Genomic DNA, 17,942 nt, shown 5'->3' with positions numbered 1-17,942 from the left:
TAAGCTTTTGTTAGGATTTCCATTTACCCTTGTTTCGCATGGATGAATTTTTCATTTCAATTAAGTAAAATATGTATTTATCATCGTGGTTGAATAAATTTGAAAAAAAAATTTATAATCTTTTTTTAATAATATATGTGACTCCTATTTCAGTCAAATTTGAGAAATAATATTTCAGTTAAACTTTATTTATTTGTTTTAATCAAACTTTGATTAGTTTAGATTGTTTTATTATTATTTGACCTATGAATTTAGCCTATAAATAGGCTTTTTTGCAATATACCCATTAGATATTAGAACTCATAATACATTTAGAGAATGTTATGTTTACATTTTGAGGGTTCTTTGTTTTCAGATTTTCAGGGTTAAGTTTTTATCTCTATTTTTGTACTTTTTGTTCTTTTGCCATTATAGTAAAATTATCTTTGCCTGTGATTTTTTATTCTCTTTGGAGAGTTTTTCCACATTAAATTTAAGTGTTTAATTTCTCAATTTCTTTAGTTTTTTTTTTTACTTATTGCTTAGTTAGGTCAATTCCAACAATATGTAATTAATTTTTTTATGACAGAGGCATATCCTTAAAAGGAGCTTAGAACCCAAAGAAAAAAGGGAATTGCCGCAGTTTAAAATTTTTAATATATTTTTGAAAATTTTAATTATTCTCCAAAAAATTAATATTAAGATTGGTTATTGTTTTATGATTTTAGGTGTGAAAGGAGAAAACTCAATCCATTCATTATTAGGAATATCTGTAAGTTTTTTTTTTGTGAAAAACAAAAGAGACAAAACTAATTAGTTACATCCAACATACTTGAGAAAAAACCTTTTGACTGCTCTAAATCTAACAGATTCCGAATCCTGAGAGAAGGAAAATTAAAGAAGTGCAGATTCCTTCTAGAAGATAGAGCTTCATTTGCCATGTAATCAGCAGCTTCATTTTGTTCTCTGGGGATATAGCGCAAACTCTATGAACTCTCCTGAGATAGCATCCTCTGAATTCGCCCGATTAAAGCAAAGTTTGTAGTGGCAAGGTTACTTCCCTGAATAGCTCAAATGACATCCAGATTGTCCGAGAGAATTATAGCAGAGAATTATATCTGTAAGTGTTTTTATGTTGTAAATAAATTACAAAAAAGTTGAATATCTATAATTGTACAAGAATGAGTGAGAATTGAGCTTAAATAAATCTTCATTTATTTTACATTTCTAGTTTTCAGTTGTTTGCAACTCAGCACGAATATTATTTGCATAATCCACATTGCTCATATGTTAAACACTATAATAAAGAGCCTCTTTCTACAACAAGACAACTTAGCCGAAATCCTGGAAGAACATATGGTTCACGTCGTAAATATGAGCTGAAACATCTGCGTTTAAAGTATTATCCTTTCCTATCTGTCTCAATTATTGAGAATAGAGAAAAAAAGAAAGTAAGCCCAATGCTTTTACTTCTTTAGCACTTACTGAAATCTAACCTTTAAAGGATGAGGGTCACCAAAATGTTAGGATCAAATTGAACTCTTGTCCTATGTATTGTTGTACATATGTATTATAAAATAATGATCACATAAACCCGTGCCAATCTGAACCATGTTTATGCATTTTTGAAATACGTATAATAAAATTTTAATCACTAGATTATGTACCGAACTCTCTCTCGCCCTCCTAGCTAATAGTAACACCTGAGTTTTAGTTTAGGGTCCCAATCGGAGACAGATTATATGCAAGAGTTAATTGGATGTGCGTCTACATCGCTGTGAATTGGTCAGGACCATGTTTCTCGCCAAGATGCCCAATTCACACGCCATGGAAACTACCTGACAAAAAATTGAACTAAAAGAGAGAGCATCGACAACTGAAACTTGTTGACCCAGAGACCAGGCAATGAAGGTCTCCGTGATTGACTTAGCAGCCTACCATATGTGAATAGCACGTGGCATGCATGATCTAAACAGGCGGAGATGAGGGAAATTTAACCCTCCATGTCCCTCAAGACTCGAGAAGATGCAATGCAAGTGGCGGTTTGGCCATGCAGCTTTGTCTTCAAAACACTGGCCCCTACCCACCTTCCCTTCCACTGTCGGACCCATGTGTTCTTGTGGCTGTTTGCACCCCGTGCCCTCTCAGTTCCCTCTTTTTTCAATTCTACTGACTTCTTCACCCAAATCCACATGTTTAATCGTAATTTGGAATTGTATGAATATATACTTAGCGTATACGGTCGACATGTTTAAAGATCACCAAAGTTGAATGACTTGAATCTCATCCTTAGCCATAATTAAATTATGACGATAGCTCTCAGGCTTTGTATAAGCTTCGTATACAAAATTGAAAACTATGTATATCAGGTTACTTATTTCTTGCAAGTAAAAAAATATATAGAATAATCCCTACTTCAGGGGCAAAACTGGAATCGGCTCTTCCTCTACTAGCTTGATTACATATATTCTTCTATTTTACAAATTTTATGAATGGTTCAGCTCTGGAGAACGCTAAGCACTTCAAAAATTAAAGCATGGTCAATGAAATGGAAATTTTAGTTTTGCATGCTTTCTCACGCTTCTGATCGTAATTTCTTTTTTAAAAAAGGAAGTTGCAATAAAAAGAAGTATATATTTTAATTTCTAGGTCTGAAACTGGGATGTATATATTTGTTTGATAAAAGGAGGGCTAAGCTCTTAGATTAGCCATTACATTGTGACGCCCAGCCTATCGTCTATCCCAATATATTCAAATTGACAGCTTTTACAAAATATAAAAGGTTTCCTTGTGAGAGAGAAAGGTAACTCCCTTTGTTCATGCGTGTAGAGTGATACATATTTTTTCTTGGGTGTTTTCAGCTGAAACCGCGTTTTTTAAATCCTAAGTAAACATTCATGTTTGTAGGTAAATTAAGACATCTTCTTCGTGCTTAATCAACCCAGAACTATGCAGGGGTCTTACCCATAATAGAATTATTTTTTTTTAATTAGAATAAAGCCCAAACAATAAATTTGACTCGAACTCAGATCATACTGAGAACAATGAACACCTTTGATCGTCGTGTTATCCCATGAGGTTCGTAATTTTATTTTTAATCCTTTTTAAAATGAATTTTTTTATTTATTTAACACAATAGTAAAATTAGATTATAACCTCTTAAATATTTATAATTCAATTATGATATGTGAAAATAAAAAAATTCTATTTCTTTTAAAAGTTATATAATTCTAAATTAAAATTATGAGAAATTTATATCTTCATCCATTCAAAAATTTGAAATTTAATTTGTCATAATAAACTCTAGTTTTACCTATTCGACTAAAAATCTCATAAATGTGTGATGATTATCAATGATCAAAGAAAGCTAGGTACGTGTAAAATTAGCCCTATGTTTGGGTAAATAATTATAAAAGAAGAAAAAATGAAAAAAAAGAAAAAGAAAGAGAAAGAAGTTTAAAGAAAGGATGTTATTATTTTGTATGGACAAATAAAATTAATAAAGTGAAGGAATATTTGCGATTAAACGGTAGAAAGTTAAGGAAATGATTAATTATAATTATTTTTCCAATTATATCTTTTTGTAAAATAATTCATGTAAAAAAATTAATAGGATAAAAATATAATTTAGCATCTTAAAAATTATTCCATTTTTTTTCTTTAGCTTTTACCCCAAATTAAAAAGTAACTCAAGAAAAAATAGTTGCTTAAATAAAAGAAACCATCCCAACAAAGGAAATAATGTTAATTTTCCTTTCCTTTCCCTAGTTTTAATGCAATTCAAACATAGTGTAAGGTTTACACGTATGGTATTTTTGCTAATGATGATCGATGGTTTGACTCCGGTGTCTTGGTGTTTGGAATATACTTTTTTTATGGGAATCAAATTTATCGTGCTTAATTTCTTTTATCTATAAATAAAATAAACTTGCAAATAAGGAAATGGAATTGAATCTCGCATAGATAAAAAGAATTAAATATTGTAACCAAAATCATGGACACAAATAAGTCATTTGTAAGGAAAATAACTAAAAGTTTTTAATTAGTCCCAAAAAAAACATAAAATAAGGAAACAGATAAAGCAAAATAACATAAATCTGAAATAATGAAGAAACGAAAGTTAGTAGTTCCTCTGACGGATTATGCATGGGATATGTATTAAAATTATCGATTAAAATAGTTAAGATTAGCCCAATTGAAAAATATGTCTTCTCTCTATGATAATTCTGGTTCTGATAAATCCATAGTGGAGGAGTTGATACCTTAAAAGGTTCAATTTAGAGAGAAAAATGATGACATGAGTAGTGATATGATGGTTGATCTGTCTTCGGAACAACCGATCTCGTGGAAAGACAAGCTCGTTGGACAATCTCTAAAGGACACTTTCAATAGATCGAAAGGAAAAGAAGACCTTAACATATTAGAAGGAGACATCCAAAAATCTTTTGTGAATGGCATTTCTGCTATAACTTTCCCAGATAAGATTCATCAAATCCTCATTCAAGGTATGGAGAACACAGTGATTTTAAAACTTTTTTGTCATAATATTGGATTTTCTGTTTTACAGAACAAAATATACAATTTGTGAAGGCCCGTAGAGCCTTTGCATATGATGGATATCGAAAATGGATATTTTCGGGTCAAATTTCAAAATAAATGGATTGTGAAAGAGCTCTTTCTGAAGGACCTTGGATCATTTTGGGTCAATATTTGACTGTTCAGCCTTGGATGTTAGCCTTCGACCCTTCACAAGCATATCTAAGTGTTGTGATGGCATGGATCAGATTTCCTGGCCTTCCTGGTTATTTATACAATCATAAAATCATCACTGAGATAGGGTGAATGGTTGGAAAAGTAGTCAAGTTGGACATGAACACAAATAACAAAGTAAGGGGTCGTTCCGCTAGAATGGCAGTCTATGTTGACCTGGATAAACTGTTGGTTTCCCAAATTTTGATTAATGGTTGAAAACAAATGTGGAGTAAGAATTGTTATCCACAATCTGTTTCCATTGTAGGAGATATGGATATGACACTAGTGGAAAGAAGGTTGACTCAACGGAAGTGTCTTCGAAAAGGCAAAATAGGGTGTGAACGGGTTGGAGAAGACAAACGAAATCTATGGGCCGTGGATGATTGTTGAAAGGAAATCATGGCAGAAGCCTAAAGAAATTGTCCAAAACTCTTTAGGAAACCAGGAGAAGGGAAAGAAAGGTTCCCATTTTAGGGTCCTTAATAACAGAGATTTGACTAAAGGAAATTATGAAGTAGATTCCCAAGATTCTTAAAGACTTAAAGGGAAAGAAGTCCTAATTGGAAATTCCCAAAAGGGAGTTTCTGGCCCCCAGCACAACGGTTAGATTGACTCAACTAAAAGAAATAATATTAAAGGTAAAAGAAAGGAAGTGGGCCTCAACATTGACCCTGGCCCGTCTGCAAAAGAGAACATGGGTCAAATAGAGGGACCCAAGCTACGACCCAATGGCAGTAATAAAAGCTTATAGTCTTTTAAAGATCTGGCTAAGTAGTTGGGCCTTGGGGTCACTCTGGTTACTCAAGCTCGAGACATGTTGGATCAGGTAGGATCGAATATAAGGGCCCATTCCAATTCAGATGGTGCTAGCAGGTGCAGTCAGTTCCCTAAAGTGGCCGGATCGCAAAGGAAACCTAACTTTGGGGCGATCCACAGCCTGAAGGCGAGGCATCAATTGTTCAAATAGGACTATCATCTGCTGTGCAAGACAAAAATGAAGTCTTGGTAGAAGTAGGAGGCCTTGATTCCGGCAAACACTCGGCTGTGGTTTTTCCTGCAAACAAAAATTTTAGTATCAACAGCAGAGAGCATATTCTAGAAAACACTCTGGGTTCGTCTAAAAGGGCTTTCTCGGGTATTGGTAAGGGAATGAAAAATAGGGGAAAGGGAATTACCAAAAAACATAACAAAATTTATCATGGTAATAACACCCGATTCAAGACCTCTGGCTCAACTCGAGTAATGTTGAAGACGTATATGGTGCAATTGGCTGGCAGTCTTTCGATTGTACCTAAAGACGATCTTGTTTTTGAAGTGATTCCAAAATCGGATGAACAACAAGAGGGAGTTAGGCTCCCTAGGAAGTAACATTAGGTGTTGTGGGTATTTTTGGTCCTTTGAGCTTTTCTGGGGATTTGGAGTTTGCTTTATTTTAAAGCTTTGCAGTTTCAAATTTTTTTGCTTTGTTTTATTTTTATTTATCTATTATGGGAATAAACTTATAAATTTTTACATGGAATTGCCAAGGGTGTGCTAACAGGAATTTTATTCGAGCTTTTCGGGAATACAACACGGAAAACCAGCCTAATATATTTTGCTTGGTAGAACAGAGAGTGAGTGGTATTAAGGCTAATTTTATTGTTGAGAAATTGGGTTTTAATTTATCAAACCGGGTTGAGTTGAAGCTGTTGGTTTTTCAGGTGGTATATAGGCCATGTGGAAGGAGACTTTTCAAGTTCAAATCATTCAAAATCACCCTCAATTTATTTTTTTACATATTGATAATTTTGTCCCTAATAAATTTCTTTTTATTTCTTTTGTTTATGGTAGCCCAAATAGATCAAAATGTAAGCTTCTTTGGGAGGGGTTAAAATTTGTAGTCCCAAATCATTCTATCCATTGGCTAATTATGGGAGATTTCAATGCCATTTTATCACCTGTGAACAAGAAAAGTCCATTTACCTAGGTAAGTGTTGTGATTTATTTGAGAATTTTGTTGATTCTTGTGAGCTGCAGAACTTGGGCTATAGTGGTTCTCCTTACACTTGGCAACGAGGTGGTACTTTTGTCAGACTAGATCGGGCATTAGCTAACGACGCTTGGTTGACAATTTTCCCGCAATGCCTAGTCCACCACCTCACTCAGATTAAATCCGATCATCAACCTCTTTTACGGTCTGTTAGACCTGAATTTTGTACTAATAAAGGTAGACCTTTCAGTTTTTTAGTAGGGTGGATGCAACATAATGATTTCCCCAACTTTGTCAGAGATAAGTGGAAATTTGCAGGTAATATAGTTGATTCATTAACTAACTTCACTTATTCTGTCAAAGATTGGAATAGGAATGTGTAAGGCTTTTTGGGCACTCGTAAAAGAAATCTCATGAGATTGCTTAATAGTATTCAAAATGCCTTAGCCAATTCTACCTCTACACATTCAGCTAAAAAAGAGATGGAAATTTGGGATTAGTTGGAGAACATTCTAGATCACAAAGATTTACCTTAGAGACAAAAAACTCGGTGTGATTGGCTCCAATTAGGTGATCACAATACCAAATTCTTCCACAGTCGTACAGTTACGAAAAAGAAATTTAACCTAATCACATCCTTCTGCATCGATAATGGAGATTGGTTCTCTAATCAGGATATTCTGCAATCTAAGGCGGTGGAATTCTTTGAAAGACTCTACAGTGAGGTAACCCCTGTCCTACAAGACATTCCTAACTTTGGTTTTCCTTGTCTTAATCCTTTAGAAATTTCTTTTTTGGAAGCTGATATAACTAACGAGGAGATTAAAAAAGCGTTGTTCGACATGGCTCCACTAAAAGCTCTTAGGAGTGATGGTTTTCATGCTTACTTTTTTCAAAGCCAGTGGGATATCATTGGTAATGATGTATGTCAATGGGTTAAAAATGTCTTTACAGGTAGGATGATCGATCAAGACTTGAATAATACGTTGATTGTCCTTGTTCTAATAAAAGAGAGCCCTGAAGATTTTAGTCACTTTCGGCCCCTTAGTTTATGTTCAGTTCTTTATAAGTTGGTGATGAAAGTGATTGCAAATCGGTTCAAGGTGATTTTTCCCAAATTGATATCCCAGGAACAAGCTGGTTTTATAGCTGGGCAAAACATTTCTGACAATATCATTTTGGTGCAAAAAGCCATCAATTTTATTCGAGGTAAACCGAAGGGGAGGAATTGGATGGCTATTAAGCTGGATTTGGAGAAAGCTTACAATAGAGTTAGTTAGGATTTTATTAATGCTTCTTTGGTTGTAGCTGGAATCCCTATTTTTTTTAGAAACATGATTATGTTATCTATCTCTTCTGTTTCTATGCAAATTTTATGGAATGGGGTGCCTATTCAGAAGTTCAAATTAATAAGAGGAATTCAACAAGGGTGTCCTCTATCGTCGTATCTTTTTGTGCTCTGCATGGAATGGCTGGGTCATCTTATTAGGGCAAAAATGGGAAAAGGTAATTGGGATCCAATTCAATTATCTCATAACGGGCTTGAAGTATCTCATATGTTCTTTGCTGATGACTTGGTGATTTTTTGCAAAGCTCAGCTTCATCAGGCCTAACTTTTGGATAACATTCTGTTTCAGTTTTGTATGTTTTTGGATCACAGAGTCAGTGTAGGGAAAGTAACATTTTTTCCAAGTCTATTGAAATGATGTTCGTAAACAAATTAGTCAACTTTTCAGCTTCCAAAAGGTTCAGAATCTGGGTACTTACTTAGGTGTCCATCTTCTTCATGATAGGGTTACTAGGAATACTCTAAGTTTTGTTGTTGATAAGGTAAGGTGAAAATTATAGAACTGGGACATGAGGAAGCTTTCTATTGCGGGAAGAATAAATTTAGCTCAATCAGTGCTTCTCTCCATTCCTAATTATTTTATGTAGTCGTTGATGATTTCGATTGGTGTTTGTGATGAAATTGAAAGATTGGTTAAACAGTTTATTTAGGGGTGTGTTGATGGACAACCTAAAATGTCCTTAGTGGGTTGGGATTCTATATGTCAACCTAAGAATCAAGGTGGCATTGGTTTTAGACATCTGAGTGACCAAAATTTGTCATTTCTTATGAAGATTGGTTTTAGTCTTGCTTCTGAGCACTTTGGGTTCGCATCCTTCGCTCTAAGTATGGTTGGAAAGAGCAGCTTCTTGATTCTATTGGTAGAAATCACTGCTCTCATCTATGGCATTCTCTGTCTAGGATTTGGCCACTTCAACATGAAAATTTAGCTTGGTCTATTGGAGATGGTGCCAGTGCCCCAAGTATGGGTCCCTTGATCTCTAAAATTCCTTCTTCTACTAACCTTGATTTGGATTGTTGTGTTAGGAAGATGGTTAACCCTGATGGAAGCTAGAATTTAGAGATGTTCCAAATTTGATGATGTTATTAGTAGGATTACTAGTATCCCCCTTCTACATCCCAATTCCGATTCAGATAGAATGATTTGGGCTCATTCATCTTCAGGGATATTTTCAGTTTGTAGTGCTTATTGGACTTTAAAAGAGGAATTGTAGAATTCTCAAGAGGAGTATTAGAAGATAACTTAGAGATATTCAGGTCCTCAAAGAATAAGAGTTTTTCTTTGGTTAGCCTTTGAGCAAAGACTTCTTACTAACTCCAAATGCACTAGACAGGGTATAGGCCACAGTAGCTCGTGTACCTTATGTGGGCATAACTTTGAGGATTTGGTGCATGTTCTTAAAGATTGTCCTGCAATGAAAGATGTGTAGATGCTTGTGCTTCCAGACCAGCTAAAACAAAGTTTTTTGTCTATTTCTTTTCAAGATTGGCTTTTATTTACCCTTTGTTTTCATGAAAAACTGCAGGATAGTGGACTCACCTGGTCATGTCTTTATGGAATAATCGCTTGGCATATCTGGAAGAATAGAAATTTGTTCATTTTTCAGAACATCTTCTGGGAAGTAATAGAAATGGTGAAAATATCTAAGTGTTGCGCTCGCCAATATGATTTCATCTTGGTGGATAAAAAACCATCACTTCTAGCTCAAATTGTATAATTAACCCAGATGACACTTGGGTATACTTATCCGCTGATGGGGCTATGGCTAAAGACTCTGGATTTGCAGCAACTGGAGTGATTCGGGATCATGATGGAAAGTGGATATTGGGATTCACTTGATTCTTAGGTGTTTGCTCTCCGTTTGAGGCTAAAGTTTAGGGTATACTAGATGGGATTCTCATTCTGCTTAATAAGGGATATAGACACGACATTATCATAACTGACAACCTTGAAGTCGCTCAAAATTTAGAGGACTTGGATTTAAAAGATTTCGGGATTAATGTGCTACGCATAACCCAACGCCTCTTACAGTCGGTAGGGGAATGAAAGATTAAGCATGTCCAAAGAAATCAGAACTTGGTAGCAAATCGCCTTGCCAAGCTTAGATTGGGAGGGAGATCTAGTCTGCAAGTCATTAATGATGCTCTTAAGGAAATAATAGATCTACTACAAGTAGATAGAGTTAATAGTTGTCTTATAAAGTTGATGTAATTTGTTCTATTTATTCTTTTTTCACTAAAAAAATAATAAAGAAACCAATATGATGAAAATTTCAGCCTCAATGTAACATTGGTGTCGGTATTGGGGATTCATCATGTATTATATTATTCCTTCTTATTCAATAATAAGTTGGTTATAGTAATTGAAGAACAACTTTACACCATCAATCATTCTCTATATTACAAACTAACTGTAAGAACAACATGAAAATTAATCATTGCAAGTCAAAATAACCTTAAGAGGTGCTCCTAGAATTTAATTGACTAACAACCTTACAAAGTAGACAAATATGAACCTAATCAACGAACTCAATTGTACAGTTTCCATAACACAATTAGGACACCTTATTTCAATCAAATTATGTTAACTTGTTACTAATTATCTTTCTAATCATCAGACATAAAACTCATAGAAGAGAGAAGATGTTATTAGATTACGGTATTTGTGTTCAATATTTCGATGACCATGCATTGGAAGGGTTTATGGATATTATTTAGTTTTCACGGCCGGGTGGTGGATGCTTTCATTCCGAAGAAAAAATGCAAAAGTGGGAAGAGATTTGGTTTTGTGAGATTCACCAACTTCATGGATGCTCAACGGGCAATATCAAGACTAAATGGTTTTGTGATTCTTGGGAGTAGAATCTGGATAAAACTGGCTAAATTCAAAGGAAGGAGGCATATTTGGAGAAAGGTATCCTCACAACGAAAAACATTGTTTATCAATGAAACAAATCAGGAAGGGTGAAAGGTGAGAAAAAAAGGAAGGAATATGATGAGGAGTTGGAAGTAAAATGGGTAGCTAATACAAGTGAACAAAGGAGAGGTGATGGATTGAGTATAAGGAAGGTGAATCAAACAAAATTAGTACATGGTCACATTGAGAATGAGCAACTATGGAAGTTACAAAAATGTTTGGTAGGGGAAGTGGCTTCATTCTGTGAAACAAGGAATTTAGCGGATAGAGTTGTGACCATCGGTTTAGGAGAAATCAGTGTGAAAAGAGTTTAAGGTAATTATTTCCTTATTGAAATTCTAGATGAAGAAATATTAGATATATTAAAATAGAGAGAATGGTCGTACTTGAAGGAGTTTTTCATAAGCATTGAACCTTGGACAAAAAAGTTTATGTTCTCGGAAAGAGTTACTTGGGTTGAAATTTCAGGGGTACCTCTAAATTGTTGGAATTATGAAATGTTCAAAAGGGTGGCTGGAATTTGGCGCAATTTGGTTTCAATGGGGGAGAACTTCATAAAAGCAACCAATTATGAGAAGATGGAGATGATGGATTCAATCAATCAAGCGAGAAAGATCGAAGAAGTAATTTTTCTAGAGGTGAGAGATAATAGTTTTCCAATCAGTGTAAAGGAAAAGGGATGGTCGGAAGAATTTAAAAATAACTTATCAAATATGGAGATTATCAAGAGAAGGTTGAAGAAAGTGTGTCGAAATCGAGATTGGTGGTTGGATTAGAATAAAAAAAATTTCTGAAAGGCAACCGAAATGTCATAGAGGATGCTATTATGAAAAAAGGCATTAAAATGATAGAGCCGAAAAAGAATGTTAGAAGATGTTGGGGGAATTAAATGAAGGAGATTATGATGTTGATTGCAATGGAAATGTAGTGGAAGGAGAATCTGGTGTCATCAGAAATAATAAAAGTTTGGTTCGGGCTAGAGAAGACTTAGTTAACATGGGTCTGGCACTTGTTTTAGGCCCAAGTGGGGGTTCAGTTGCTTAGATGGATTTAGAAGAGTGTGTGGGCTCGTTTAGAAATGAAGGCAGTGTTTATGTGAGAATAATTCTATGACAGTAGAACAAAATTCTTCAAATAAATCAGAAGAACCAAAATTAGGGGGTCGGGGGTTCTGCAAGGAGATTGAAGACGTATTACTTAACATAATCTGAAGCAGAAGGAAGAAGAAACAATTTAACAAAAAAATCAATTCTATGCAAGATATTCAGGATAATGTGCTGACTTCTAAAGAAAAACAAAAAAGGGATAGAATCAGGAGAAAGGATAAGGGCTGGGTTGCGTTAAGGTGTGAAGAGAAATTAGTGAATTTATCGTTGTTAGATTCAGACATTTACAATAGGAGGAAGGTAATTCTAATAGAGGCAAAGCAGACTTGAGAAGTAGGGAAGAAATTAGGGTTAAAAGTGTGAGGAGATGAAAGAGATCTTATTTAGGATATTATAAGTCTTGAAGACTAGAGGAAATAGAATTGAAGAATTCATAGAGCCCTATTGTTGCATCAGGTGCGTGTTTGAGTTTGTTGTTTTGAGTATTCTAGTGTTTTTGCTTGAGTGAGATAAGAATAGTTTCCTGGAATATTAGGGATTTGGGATCAGAGGTTAAAGTTGCTATGGTGAGAAGATTAGTAAAAATACAGAGGGTAAACGTTTGTTTTTTACAGGAGTCAAAATTAGAAGTAGTGTTTGGGGATCTAATTAGAAGAATTTGGGGAAACGATAACTTTGATTTTAGATATACGGCTGCTTTAGGTCGTTTGGAGGAGGGTTAATTACAGTTTGAGATAAAAACACATTTTCTGTTGAAAAAGGAATATTGTGGTAATCGACTTATAGTATTAGATGGGAATTGGTTGTCTGAATGTTGGGATGGTGTTTTGATCAATGTTTATGCACCCAATTTGTTGTTAGAACAAAAGATTTTATGGGAAAAGTTGCTGGAGTTTCGAAATCAGTACACCGAATATTGGATTATAGGAGGTGATTTTAATGCGATTATGAATAAGAACGAAAGGAGTAATTGTGTGGGGTTATTAAAGGGTTCAAAGGATTTCGGGAATTTTATTGATAACTGCAAATTGGTTGATTTGCATTTGTTGGGGAAAAAATTCACCTGGTATAGTTCGGATAAGAGAAGAGTAAGTTGGATCGATTTTTGGTGAAAGAAGAATGGTTGGAACATTTTGATGATATTCAACAGTAGGGTCTAAAAAGATCTATTTCGGATCATATTTCGATTTTGTTAACTAACGGTTCTGTGGATTGGGGTTCAAAACCTTTTAAGTTCAGAAACGCGTGGCTTAGCAATAAAGAGTGTCCGAGCTTAATAAGAAAGGAATAGGATGTTATGGGTAGCATGAATGGTAGAATATCGGGGAAATTGATGAAGTTAAAAGGAGCCATTAAAAAATAGAGTGGGCAAGATAGAAATATGTTGGAAAAAAGAATAAATGAGATTGAAGAGAGGATTAAGATAGTGGATGGTGAAAACGACAATAGAGAGCTTACTAAAATGGAATTGGAGGAGATGAAAAGTTTGAATCTTGAACTTGGAGAAATAATTAAATATAAGGAATCGGTGTGGAGACAAAAATCAAGAATGACTTGGCTGAAAGATGGAGACTCTAATACGACTTTTTTTATAGGGCGGTAAAGATTAAAGCAAAGAGGAATATGGTGCATGGGATGAAAATTGGTAATTCTTGGTATAGTGATCCTAATGAGTTAAAAGAGAAGATGATTAATTATTTTAAAAAACATTTTAATTGTCCTTTGAGGAAATGGAAAATAGATTTGGTCTTGAATTTCAAGAGGCTGAATGAAGTAGAAGCTCGAAAACTTGAAGTGCCTTTTTCCATGGAGGAAATCAAGGAAGCGGTGTGGAGCTGTGATGAGAACACAGCTCTGGGTCCAGATGGATTTAATATATGCTTTTTTAGAAAATGTTGGGAGGTCGTACAAAAATATTTGTTTGATATGATGATGGATTTTTATAAAATTGGAAAGTTGGAGAGAAGCATTAATTCGTCTTTTATTGCACTCATCCCCAAGAATGAAAACCTGCTCGACATCTCTGAATTGAAACCAATCTGTTTGGTGAGTTTGTTGTATAAAATTGTTGCAAAAATTCTATCGAGAAGATTACGTGAAGTTATTGGGGTTGTGGTAAGTGATACACAATGTGCATTTATTCGTGGTAGACAAATCTTTGATGGTATTTTAATTGCAAATGAGATAATTTATTCAGTTAAGAAAAAGGTTGGTGCAGGGGTTTATTTGATCTTTAAACTGGATTTTTCTAAGGCTTATGACAATGTGCGCTAGGATTTTTCAGAGTTGGTATTGTTGAAGATGGGTTTTAGTGCGAGGTGGACTAGTTGGATGCTGGAGTGTGTGTCAACAGCTAGAGCAGCAGTGTTGATAAATGGTATGGCCACAAATGAATTCAGCATCTTCAGAGGTCTTAAACAAAGAGACCCATTATCACATTTCTTATTTATTCTAGTGACAGAAGTTTTGCACTTAATGTTGGTGGAAGCGGAGGAGTTGGGGATCATAGAGGGGATAAAAGAGGTTATTCCTGGGCAGTCTATATCACATTTACAATTCGTGGATGATACCATTTTATTTTTTAGGGCAGAAGAGGATGTGGTGAGGAATTTTAAGTATATTCTTTGCTACTTTGAAATTTTCTCTAGGTTAAGTATTAATATTTGTAAGTCATGCATTGTGGGGTTTGGTATTGATGAGGAGTTTTTGTATAGAATGGTTGTTGTTTATAGGTGTAAGATAGGGGAATTTCCGTTCAATTATTTGGGAATTCCTCTTGAAGTCGATCCGAGGAAGATTTCTTCTTGCAATGGAATAATGATAGAGTGGAGAGGAAATTATCGGGCTGGAAGTGTCGCTCTTTATCTTGGGCTAGTCGTATTGTGCTTATTAACACAGTGTTATCCTCGTTGGCTATTTATTTCATGTTAATTTTTCAAGCGCCTATTGCTGTGATTAATAAAATTGACAAAATTAGAAGGAATTTTTTGTGGGGAAGTGTTGGACGCTGAAGGAAAATGGCAAAGATAAAGTGGAAACAAATCTGTTTGCCAAAAGATAAGGGGGAGTAAGGGTGGTCGATATCAGGGTTAAAACTATCTCTTCTGGACAAATGGAGTTGGAGATTTGCAATGGAAAGAGAAGCTTTGCGGAGAAAGATTATTGTCGCGAAGTACAATTCCCCAGTGCAACATTGGCAATTTAGAACGAGCAACATAAGAGATATGTCGGTGGTTTAAAGGGGTATCGTAGAGAATGCTAAAGACTCAATAGTGGCTAAATGGATGGGGAATGATTCTTTTCGATGGTAGGTTAGGAATGGGAACACAATATTGTTCTGGGAGGATATTTGGTGTGGTGGCCGGCCTTTGAGAGTGGAATTTCCAAGGCTATTTCATTTAGTCAATAATAAGAAAAGATTGGTGAAAGACTATTCGTTCTCGAACGGGTTTAACGAGGTTAATTGGGTTGATTTATTTTGTCAACCATCATTAGATAGGGAGTTGAATATGCTCAGTCGATTAAAAGAAGTTGTTTGCAACAAGGTGTTGGTGCCAGAAGCGGAGGATAGATTAGTATGGATTCATGATAGTAAAAGGGTGTTCTCAATGAAAAAATTAACTAAATTATTAATCAAGGAATGAGTGGAAGATATAAGTTATGCTTTTGACAAGATTTGGAAGTTAAAGGTGCCTCCTAGGGTAAGAAACTTCCTTTGGATGATTTCAACTGATAGACTTCCTACTAAGGAGTTCCTAAGTAGAAGAGGTATGCAGTTTAGTCTTATGGAGAGTGGTTGTCCTTGGTGCACTAGAGTATTGGAGAAAGTAGAGCATCTTTTTTTCTAATGCAAATTCATTAAAGGGTTTAGAGAAAAATTTTCTAATTGTGGGACGTTAAGTGGTTTCCAGTTGAAGGATTTTTTTGATTTTTTCTCTTTATGTAACAATGTTTCATATTTAGGTGTGGGTAAAAGTTTATGGTTGATTTCGGTGACAGCGGCATGCTGGTAAGTTTGGATGGCTAGGAACGAGATGGTGTTCGAAAGGAAGTGGCCTACAATGAACAGTTTGGTTTTTCACTCCAAGTTGCAGGCATTGATATGGGTTAGGTCTGTTCAAGATGAACTAAGAGTGGATGAAAGATCTTGGTGGATTTGTTCTTTTAGAAGCTAGTGTGACGTTAAAAAGCTGGGATGGGTGGCAGATTTTGGTGTCCTACGAGGAAGGGATGGGTAAATTTTAATTTAAGTGGTGTAGTGAACGAGGAAGAAGCCGGATGTAGAGGGGTGTTAAGAGACTCAGATGAGGTGGCAAAGGCATTATTTTCGGGTCCAGTGGTTGCAAAAGACTCTATTTCTGCCGAGGTGGGAGTGAGTATAATTGCTTTGGATGTGTTTTTAGAAATGGGGTGGGAAAGTAAAAGCTCTCTAATCATTGAGGTTGGATCTAATGAGGTATGTTGTTGGATTGAGAACAAAGGGTTGAGACCGTGCTTGCTGCTTCCTTTCTTCAGGGAAATTGAAAACAAGTTGATTAGAATTGGCAATGTCTCCTTTGTGTTAGCTGAAAAGAATGAAAACGATTTGGCTTATGCTCTAGCGGTTACGGGAATAAAAAAGGCCTGGTAAGTTTAAGGCATGGTGGTGATTTTAATTTATATTATGTTGCTGTTGTTGTTCAGAAGTTTGGGTTTGCTATTTTCTACTTTATGGTTGATAGGTGTCGAAACCACCAAATATAATTCCTACAAAATAACCCTTATTAGTAGTAAGAGTGGTAGTAGGGTCGAGTCCACAAGGATTGGATACTATAATCTACTTCCGTGTATAGCTTATGATCAGATTGTTTGTTGTGTCAAGTGTCATGGCAATAGTCGTGCCACGACTCCAATCGTACCTGCAAAAATTAGAAATAAAAGGAAGTTGGAGATTTTTGAAATGTTTAGAAACTAGATAACTGAAACAACATAAATTAAATAAATTATAAAATAAATTCAAAATTTTGCAACTGATAAAATAAGCCTTAGCTTTAGACTCGGTAAATTTCGTATCAAGAATCGATCCTCGAAAATTAATCTTCTCTTCTAAATGAAAAGTTGGTTATAGCAGCTAAAAACGTCCTAACCACCAATTCCTCCTCTAGTAGCTAGTTCCGCTACGACCTACAAACGAACCCTTACCGATTGTCTAATCAAGATACATGTGTTCCCGATTCAAGATTCCGACAGCCTTGCGTTCTGAAGAACCCAACTCGAATTAACAGCCTCAACCGCGTGGGTCGTTTAAATCCGATCACTTCATCTTCGATTTGTTCTCAGAGATCTGAATACAGCACGGCTGACTCGTTCCTCCAACTTTCAGTTAACACGACTCCAACCCAACGTGTACTATTTGACTTGTTATCGAGTTAACCTTAAAGGATGAGTTGTCAATCCTGATACTTAGGAAAAGAATGAATACCGATTGGACAAATTTTAGCACAAATTCGTATCTCACGAATCTCGACCGGAAAGAACATTGACCTAAAGCTAAGATGAAGTTCAATGAAGCATGAAATTATTCATGCTTGAAAGTTGTGGAAGATGATGGGATTTGTATGAAAGGTGATGGAAATTGGGAAGGAAAAGTACTTGGAAGGCAATTAGCCCAATCTTATAAAGAAGCAAAAAATTTGCAACAATGGTACTAAATGTTAACGTTAAAGTGAAAGAAAAAGAAAAGTAATTCTATTCCAAATTAGAGTAGGAAATACAAAATGAATGGATCATTTTTAAAGAACAAAATACTCATATTTATATACATGTGGTTTACTAAAAATAGCCTAACTAATTTAATAAAATAAAAATAAAAAAAACAATATCTTCCTATTT

This window comes from Gossypium hirsutum, chromosome A08, assembly GCF_007990345.1.
Source record: "Gossypium hirsutum isolate 1008001.06 chromosome A08, Gossypium_hirsutum_v2.1, whole genome shotgun sequence".
Taxonomy (NCBI): Eukaryota; Viridiplantae; Streptophyta; class Magnoliopsida; order Malvales; family Malvaceae; genus Gossypium; species Gossypium hirsutum.
This window is presented reverse-complemented; position numbering follows the sequence as displayed.